This window comes from Bubalus kerabau, chromosome 17, assembly GCF_029407905.1.
Source record: "Bubalus kerabau isolate K-KA32 ecotype Philippines breed swamp buffalo chromosome 17, PCC_UOA_SB_1v2, whole genome shotgun sequence".
Classification (NCBI taxonomy): domain Eukaryota; kingdom Metazoa; phylum Chordata; class Mammalia; order Artiodactyla; family Bovidae; genus Bubalus; species Bubalus kerabau.
Genome location: NC_073640.1, coordinates 53,862,430 through 53,871,202, shown reverse-complemented (window position 1 = coordinate 53,871,202; position 8,773 = coordinate 53,862,430). Strand labels below are relative to the sequence as shown.

Genomic DNA, 8,773 nt, shown 5'->3' with positions numbered 1-8,773 from the left:
CAAAGAATAAATTTCATCAGAGCAGTGAGAAAATCCTGAAGGGGAAAATGTCAAACAAGACAAAATAATAATACTGAAGCCATCAAACAAAGTCAAGGACTTTTCTTCCTCAAGGTCTCTTGGTAATATTCTGTGCCTTATGTGTGAGCTATTTTGCAGTTACCGAAACCCCCACCAGGCTGAACAAGTGAACTGCTGCCCACAGCAGGTAGACCCCAGACTGGCTGGAACAAGAAGGTTGATGCTGCGGCCTCCCCACTGCCTCAACACCAGCCATGGCTCCATAAACACTAAAGACTCCACATACCCGCTCCAGGCTGGCACTCACGGTCTTGGGGGCACTAGGCCAATGTGGCCCATTTTTCCTAGCAAAGCAGTAAAGCTCTTTCTTTCTACCTCACCCAAACTTCTTTCTTACAGACTTCACTCTGCCTTGGTGTGCAGAGGCTGAATTTGGGTAACAAATTTGGAGTCCCGTGTGGGGTTGGCTTAGGGGTGACCCCCTGGGTGTCCCCTGGCTCCATCACACACTCTAGATTTTTCCTCCACGCAGCCTCTTTCCAGAAGGTTGGAACGCTGGGAAGATTCCTTCAGAGGTCTGATCTCCGAGGACTCAGCTCAAGAAGGCTGATCCCCAGTCATACTCGGTCCACCAAGCGGTCAGTGGGGACACCAACGGGGTAGAGGAGGGATGAGGAAGGGCCGCTCTAGAGGGTGGGGAGGCCACCTTCGCCTCAAGGATGTTCCTGTCTTCCTCCAGTCCATACCAGCTTGAATTTTGCTGCTCCAAGGAATTATTTTGAGGAAGGAGAAAGACAATGTCTGGGACATCGAGACATCTCGACCAGCATCTGGGTGAGTCCCCCGCTGTGTATCCAAGGCTCCTTCAACATGTACATCTGAGGAACATTTGTTTCCATCTGGGAACACTGAGTGCCTGTCTGGTTAGTTTTCATGTTGGAAATCCCACCTGTGAGGTCTAAGGACTCAGGTCATGGACTTGGCAGAAATTGGAAACAGCCACTCTGAGCTTTATGCTTTCTGGTGTCCTTCCCCTCGTATAAGGTTTCCATCAGCTAATGAGATCTGGTTTGAATTTCGCTCATGGGTGTCTGATCAAAAATGGGAAATGCTCCTTTGATTTCCTCTGATAACCTCCTAGGACACATTTTGGATGACTGGTGCAAAATGACCTACACGTTTAAACCTATCAATAAGGACAAAATAGTTTAACACCATGTAGTCACAATATTCTTTAGACTTTGGAGAAAATGGTTGTGATGAAACTCCTTTGAAATTTCAGAACTGGTTCTTTTTGCATGTGCAGTTGGAGAGAGATGGCTTGATGACACATTGTAGTTTTCTAGAACACTCACCCTGAGAGAACAAAGATATTCTTAGGAGAAAAGTTGATGTTAAGCTTCACCATGTCCCTAAGTATTAATACAAACACAGCCCACATTACCTGCGTTTCAGCCTTGGCTTATTTAGAAGAACTGAAACCGAGCCGGGAGACGGGTGGAAGGAGGAAAGAAAAAGAAGCCTTTGACCTCAAGTGTGACTATTTGATGGTTCTCTCTGTTTTTCATCAACTGACAAGTTTAATTGCAGTGCCTGATTCATGAAATGTAAAATGATGATGAAACAGATCTCTGCTCGTGTGTATGTCTCCGTGTGTGTCTTTGTCTTTAGAAAATATTCCTGAGATTAACTTCTAAATGAGCTCTATTCCATTGACTAAAAGTACAATAAGCACTTACAAATGGAGTATTTCTGAGTCACAAAATCTTGGAAATGTTCAGTATTAAGTCTCTGTCTGGCACTGACATCAGTTTAGCTTGTTAACTGTGTCTGATTACTGGAGACACAAGACACCAACATTCTTTCACTGTACTTAGTTCTACTGCTAGTCACTAGGTCATACCTGTGGCAAAAGTCAGCAAGAAAGTTCACTCACACTGATAATTGTCATAAATAACTGAGATAAATGGTATAAAAGCTTTTAGGTAAGCTCTTTAAAAGAATTACACTTTATATTTTGGATGCTCAGGAATTTAAACCATTAGAGTTTTGTTAAATTAAATTCAATGATGAGAATTCATTGAATATTTAAATCAATTTTAGAGAAAACGGTGAAACATTGAGTTCTGAACAAGTCTATGTTTATTTACCTTTTCCTTTTATGAAAAAACACTAAACATTTTTAAATTTATTAAGTACATATCTCCTATGACAAAAGAAAAATTGTGCCCTAAAATATGCATGTCTTATACGTTATAAAATATACTTTTGATAAAAAAAATTAAATTGCCTATTTCTTGATTTTCAGTTTTAAGGGATTTTGCTAATGTGATATGATTTAACATCTACTAAAAATACATGGGAATTTCAGCCTCAGCATCAGTCCCTTCAATGAACACCCCGGACTGATCTCCTTTAGGATGGACTGGTTGGATCTCCTTGCAGTCCAAGGGGCTCTCAAGAGTCTCCTCCAACAACACAGTTCAAAAGCATCAATTCTTCAGCACTCAGCTTTCTTCACAGTCTGACTCTCGCATCTGTACATGACCACTGGAAAACCATAGCCTTGACTAGATGGACCTTTGTTGGCAACGTAATGTCTCTGCTTTCTAATATGCTGTCTAGGTTGATCATAACTTTCCTTCCAAGTAGTAAGTGTCTTTTAATTTCATGGCTGCAGTCACTATCTGCAATGATTTTGGAGCCCAAAAACATAAATTCTGACACTGTTTCCACTGGTTCCCCATCTATTTCCCATGAAGTGATGGGACCTGATGCCATGATCTTAGTTTTCTTTTTTAAATCTTATTTTATATAACTTTACAATATTGTATTGGTTTTCTGAATGTTGAGTTTTAAGCCAACTTTTTCACTCTCCTTTTTCACTCTCATCAAGAGGCTTTTTAGTTCCTTTTCACTTTCTGCCATAAGGATGGTGTCATCTGCATATCTGAGGTTATTGATATTTCTCCCGGCAATCTTGATTCCAGCTTCTGCTTCTTCCAGCCCAGCGTTTCTCAGGATGTGACTTTAGCAAGAATTGTGTACATTTCAGGATTGATTAAGATTAAATATAAGTTAATTGAGTAAATGACTTTTATTATTAATAGTAAGCTGCAACAATCCTGGAATTTGGTTTTCTCTCTCTGTTAACAGAACACACTTTTTCTGGAATATGAGCTGCCTTGGAGAACAGATGGTAAGTCTCTTTCTCTAGCTAACTCTGAGTGTTCCAGAGGAACTGTGAGGCATCTCAGAGGGAAATACTAGATTAAGTAGCATCAATGGTATGTTAAACACCATGGGAAGCATTATCAAGTGAATGAGAAGCCTTCTCAGATTATACTGGGATGGATATTATTAACAGAGATTTGCTAAAAAAAATTATGAAATTCCTACGAACCTGGTAGGTCCCAATGTCATAATTAGGACATACCAGGGCATACCAACTTCTGCTACTGAGACATAATTCTGGTTATTGTAACCAAGTTTCTTAACCCATTACATTGTGCTCAGTTGTGTCACTATATCTTTCAGTCTTTAAGTCAGTCACACATAGTTATTGTACTCTGATGGTTTTGCAAAAGGTCTTCATCTCAAAGAAGATTCATAGGAGAGACCATTTTGACGAGCACTGCTGTCTGATCAGTTTCACATTATACCAGGCAACTAACTGGATAAGATATTTTAAAATCCCAGTTAAAAAACCCTGCTGGTATTATAAAACTGTTTAACAAAAGATGAAATACTGAGTCAACTTGTACATATAGTTTTAAAGTTTATGGGTTTTTTTTTTTTTTTTTTTGCTCTGAAATATCATTGATCTGTTGGCTTTCTAGATAAAGCCCAGCCCTTCCCCTCAAGCTACTAATGATTGACAGCAATTGAATAAATGCCCTCTGTGAGTAAAACGGAAATATGTTACTTTTCTCTCGCTTGGTTTCTCAGAAGTTAGAGATGCTTAACTCTGAGCAGCCTTATCAGGTAAATAAAAATGACTGCCTCCTGACATTTGCAATAATCTTCATATTTGGGGGCCCTTATGAAGAGAGAAATCCGCAAGCAAAATCAAATGGCAGGATTTGGGCCTGGACTTCCTGAGGTTAGAATGGTGTTGGTTCCTTGTCTTCTGGAATTCAGTCTGAGACTCTCTTTTGTACATATGGTTTTATGATTTACTTATTTAGCATTCTTGGAGGCTGGTCTTTGACGTGGCACACAGGCTCTTCATTGCTAGTGCGGGCTTTCTCTAGTTGCAACACTAATTGTGAGCGAGACAATTCCAGCTCTAGCCTCACAGCAAGGACCACTGAGACACCGCATAGTTATCACATGGAAACACTCAAAAACTCATCTTGCTTGTTGCCCTCTAAAATAGGAGGACTCTTTGGAAAAATATCGCAAATCATTAATCATTATTCTCATTGTAATATGCTTTCATATTTTTCAAATGTTTGTCCAGGGGCTATGACAAGGTGATCAAAGAGAGAAATAATATTTCCTTAACACAAACTGTTGATGCTAACAAAGCTTGGAACTTGAGATTATTTCCAGCTCTTGTGTCCTTTCCTCAAATCAGATAGGTTGACTCCCCTTGGAATTGTAGCCAAGAAGGAACTTATGAGGCCTTCGTAGATCCCCACCCATGTGCACCTGCCTTTCATCTAGGAAAAACAACTTTAGTCAAGAATGTAATTAATCATAGCAGTGAGAAAATACAGAAAGAAAGGAAACTGTCAAAGAAGTCAAAATAATAATATCGTAGCAATTAAACAAACTCATGGACTGTTAGTTCTTCCTCAAGGGCTATCGATAATATTCGGAGCCAGGACCTTTGACCCCTTTTACAGAATCTGAAACCTCTGCCAGATGGAAGAAGTGAACTATGCCGCCCACAAGCAGGAAGACTTGAGACCGGTGGAACCACAAGGGTGATGCTGCTGCTCCCCAAGACCTCATCATGGACCCCACAGAAGAGCGTCCTCAAGTTGATCAGGCTCTGCTCCTTGAACAATATAAGACTCCTCAAACCCCTCCAGGACCAGACACATGGCCTTTCATTTATTTTAATATTTTATTTATTTATCTATTTATTTGGCTGCGTTGGTTCTGATTTGCAGATGCGGGATAGTCCCTACCTCTGGTGGGATCTTGCTTGTAGCACAAAGACTCATCAGCTGTGGGGCAAGGGCTCAGCTGCTCCTGGACTGTGAGATCTTAGATTCCCCACCAGGGATCGAACCCACGTCCACTGCATTTCAAGGTGGACTCTAAACCACTGGACCCCCAGGGAAGTCCTAGAACACAGTCTTGAGGGCAATTTGCCTGCTTGGTCCCCCCTGTGTGGCTAAGCAGTAAAGCTAGTTTTTCCATTTCACTTAAATCTCTCTCTCAGATGTAATCTGGCCCCAGTACACAGAGGCCCAATTTTGGCAAGGAGATCTGGAGGGAAACCAGGAGCAATTGGAAGAACCGGATCCTGGGGGCAGGAGGGCTGAGGGACCTGAGTCCCAGCCGGGTGGAAGGCTGCGAGGTGCCAAACGGGACATTCCGGAGGGGAGCCCTGAGGAGGCGTCCTGTGGGCAGCAGGGGCGGCGCCCGCACAGACGGGCTCCTGATCTCAGCGGAGGGGCTAGAGGAACCCGGGCGGCCCCGAGAGGAGTCAGGGGCACAGGGCCCAGGCGCCAGTCTTCTAGGGACAGAATAGGGTCAGAACAGAGGGAAGGAGAAGCTCTGTGCACGGAGGACCCCCTGAGTGTGAGGACTGCCCCGGAGGGGAAACGTGTGGACGACGGTGTGGCCTCCAAGAAGCTCCGTGCTTCCCAAGGCGGGGCCCAGGAGGCTGGCGGTTCCAACAGTGCTGGATGCACCTGAGGCCTCTATTTGCCTCAAGGAGGGAAACTGGGAATGCAGCCCCGTCCCTCCCCCATCAGAGTTATTCCTCACCCTGACTTTCCCCTCCCATCCTTCAGGGCAGTGCCCCTCTCTTCACCCCCTGCCCCCTAAACTTATCGCCCATCCCCGGCTTTTCTAGATTCTTCTGGGCTCTGCACACTCCTAGGCCTGCCCCATCCTCGATTCTCTGCCCCTCCCCGCGCTCCAGGTTCTAGATTTCAGACACGCTGGGACCTGGGCTGCAGTGCTTCCACGTGGACACACATCTTGAGCCACAGACAAGAAGGAAAGGAGAAGGGACTAAAAACAACTCTACATACATGAACAGCTGGGGCAAATGATGCACGAGATAAAAAAAGAAAAAAGATCAAAACTCCAGTCACCCCTTTGGAGCTGGAGAACTAAAGTGGGGTCCTGGACGTGATGCCTGCACACAGCACACCAAGCCTGTGGGCAGAGCTGGATTTCAGCCCTCCCGCCCAATGCTGGACCCAGCCTGCCCTCACCCCATTTAGTGCACCAGATTTCCCATGTGTGCCCCTATACCCCCCCAACCCCCCAGGAGCAAACAAGGGAACTTGTCACTTGTTTGACTCCCTGTTGCACTCAGAGCCCCAATAAAACCTTGTCTGAATTTCCTTTCTGGCCTCTTATCAATGTCTATTGACTTAGGTTTCCAAGAACCCCGATGGGTTGCATACCCTCTGGCTCTGCACACTCCTAGGTCAACACCCTCCTCCCTTTCCTCCCTCCCCGCTCCCTGTGTTCTAGACTCTTCTGTCCTCAGTGCCATCCCTTCCCTGGACCCTGGATCTGTTTTGTCTCCACTCTGGTCTCCATTTGGTTCACCTACTCACACATCTCAGCATTTCTCAAACTCGGCTGATGCATGACTTTGACTTCAAGGTGGGCATTCACTTTCCTACAGAGCTTCTCCAGATGCTGCAGGCCCCACCCAGACCACTTCTAAGAGAAATCCTGCTCTTCTCAGCTTGGTCCCAGCTGGAGCCTGGAAAGCCTGCCCTCTGTCCCACTCTCTAGACCCCACCCCAAGACCTCTCACCATTGGCCTCCCTCACTTCCCCTGGGCTCAAGTCCAGGAAGCCTTTACTCACACACCCAGGCTCAACTCAGTTCGTTTTAAATTCTAAAATTATTTCATTGACAATTTTGAAAGGCGCTTTCCATTTACAGCTCTTACAACATATTGCCTATATTCCCGTGTTGTACGCTCCATCCTTGAAGCTTTCTTAGGGCTTCTCAGGTGGCACTAGTGTTCAGGAATCCGCCTGCCAATGCAGGACACACAGGAGACACAGGATCGATCCCTGGGTAGGGGAGATCGCCTGCAGAAGGAAATGGCAACCCAATCCCAGTATTCTTGCCAGGAAAATCCATGGACAGGGGAGCCTGTCTTCCTCGCAGCAGTTGGTACCTCCCCCTCCCCATATTTAAGCTCCTGCCCTCCCACTAGAAGCCACTACTTTCAAAATATCCTTCTGATGCTTTTTTTGTTATATCCACTACTGGCCAGGAAAGTAGTGTATATAACGATTTTTTTTTGTTATATCCACTACAAGAAAACAGTATAAAAGTATAAAAACTTTTTTCTTATATCCACTTCATATACAGTCAAGAAAGTTCTGTATATAGAAACAAAGTGTTACTTTGTGCCACTTTGTTGGATACTGTGCTGTAATCCAACAGCACAGTAAGGAGTAGCCAAAACACAGCCTCTAGGAGATGGAGACTTCCCATATGTCTGTCAGAGCAAGTAAATTCAGGACCTAGACTAAAAGGAACAGAAACCCTCACTTTTTCGGCATGGAGACACTGATTTACTTAACCTCCAAGACAGACCATCCACCAAAATGTTCATCAATAGAGAAATAAAGGGTAACTGGTCCATCTATATACTGAAATACACTCAGCCATCAAAAAAACCGAAGGAAAGAAGGCCATTGGCAGCAGCTTAAATGGACCCACAGATGATCATAAGTAAGTGAAAGACAAATATCCTAAGATATCACTTCTAGATGGAATCTAAACATGGATACAATAAACTTCTTGACAAAACAGAAACAGCCTCCCAGACTTAGAAACAGTCCTTATGGTTACCAAAAAATGAAGGTTTGGGGGCAGGGAGAAATTAGTAACATGAGAATAACAGATACACTAGTGTTTATAAAATAATCCACAAGGACCCACTGCAAAGCACAAGGAACCCTACTCAACATTCTGTAATGACCTACATGGGGAATGAAGCTGAAAAAGAACATATAAGTCATGTGTGAATTATTCAAGTTGCCGTACAGCTAAAAAAAACACACAAACCACAGTGTAAATTATCTATATATTCCAATTCAAAATAAGTGGCAAAAATAGACCAACAAAACAAACAAAACTGAAGACTCTCTTCTGCTCAGGCCTTGGGACCTGGGCTGATGTCACATCCCTGGAGCCTGAGTAGGCTTGGGTCCCCAGACTGGACTGTCGTGGAGATGAGGGTCTGGGGAGGGTGCACCAGGCAATGAGCCCCCCACCGCGACAGACATGAACTTCCTTTTCCCCTCTGTATGAGCCCACAGTCTCCAGACCCAGGCGGGTCCTCCTGCAGCAGAACAAGCCATAGTGCCCCCAAAGGATGGTGGAGCCTCTGGACTGGAAGAACTTTGCAAAGTTCCCTGGGCTCTGCGTCTCCTGGTGGTGGGGTTGGGGTTCCCACCTCCAGCTTCCTTCCTTAGCGTCACCCCACCTGTGGATGACACCCCCTTCTGCAGAGTGGTGTTGCAATCGGGATCTGTCTTGGGAATGGAGGGTAAGGGGGAGGAAGTAAGGAGACACAAGCCTTAAGCAT

The 8,773-nt window shown here is 44.6% G+C and overlaps 1 long non-coding RNA gene across 1 annotated transcript; it reads left to right on the top strand.

Annotated features, from left to right (window-relative positions):
* The first annotated feature begins 553 nt into the window (after nt 1-553).
* LOC129631116 (uncharacterized) lies at nt 554-5,088 on the top strand. The gene is made up of 3 exons (XR_008703903.1): nt 554-659; nt 761-855; nt 4,872-5,088. It is a non-coding gene; the product is annotated as an uncharacterized LOC129631116 (long non-coding RNA).
* Nucleotides 5,089-8,773: the final 3,685 nt, after the last annotated feature.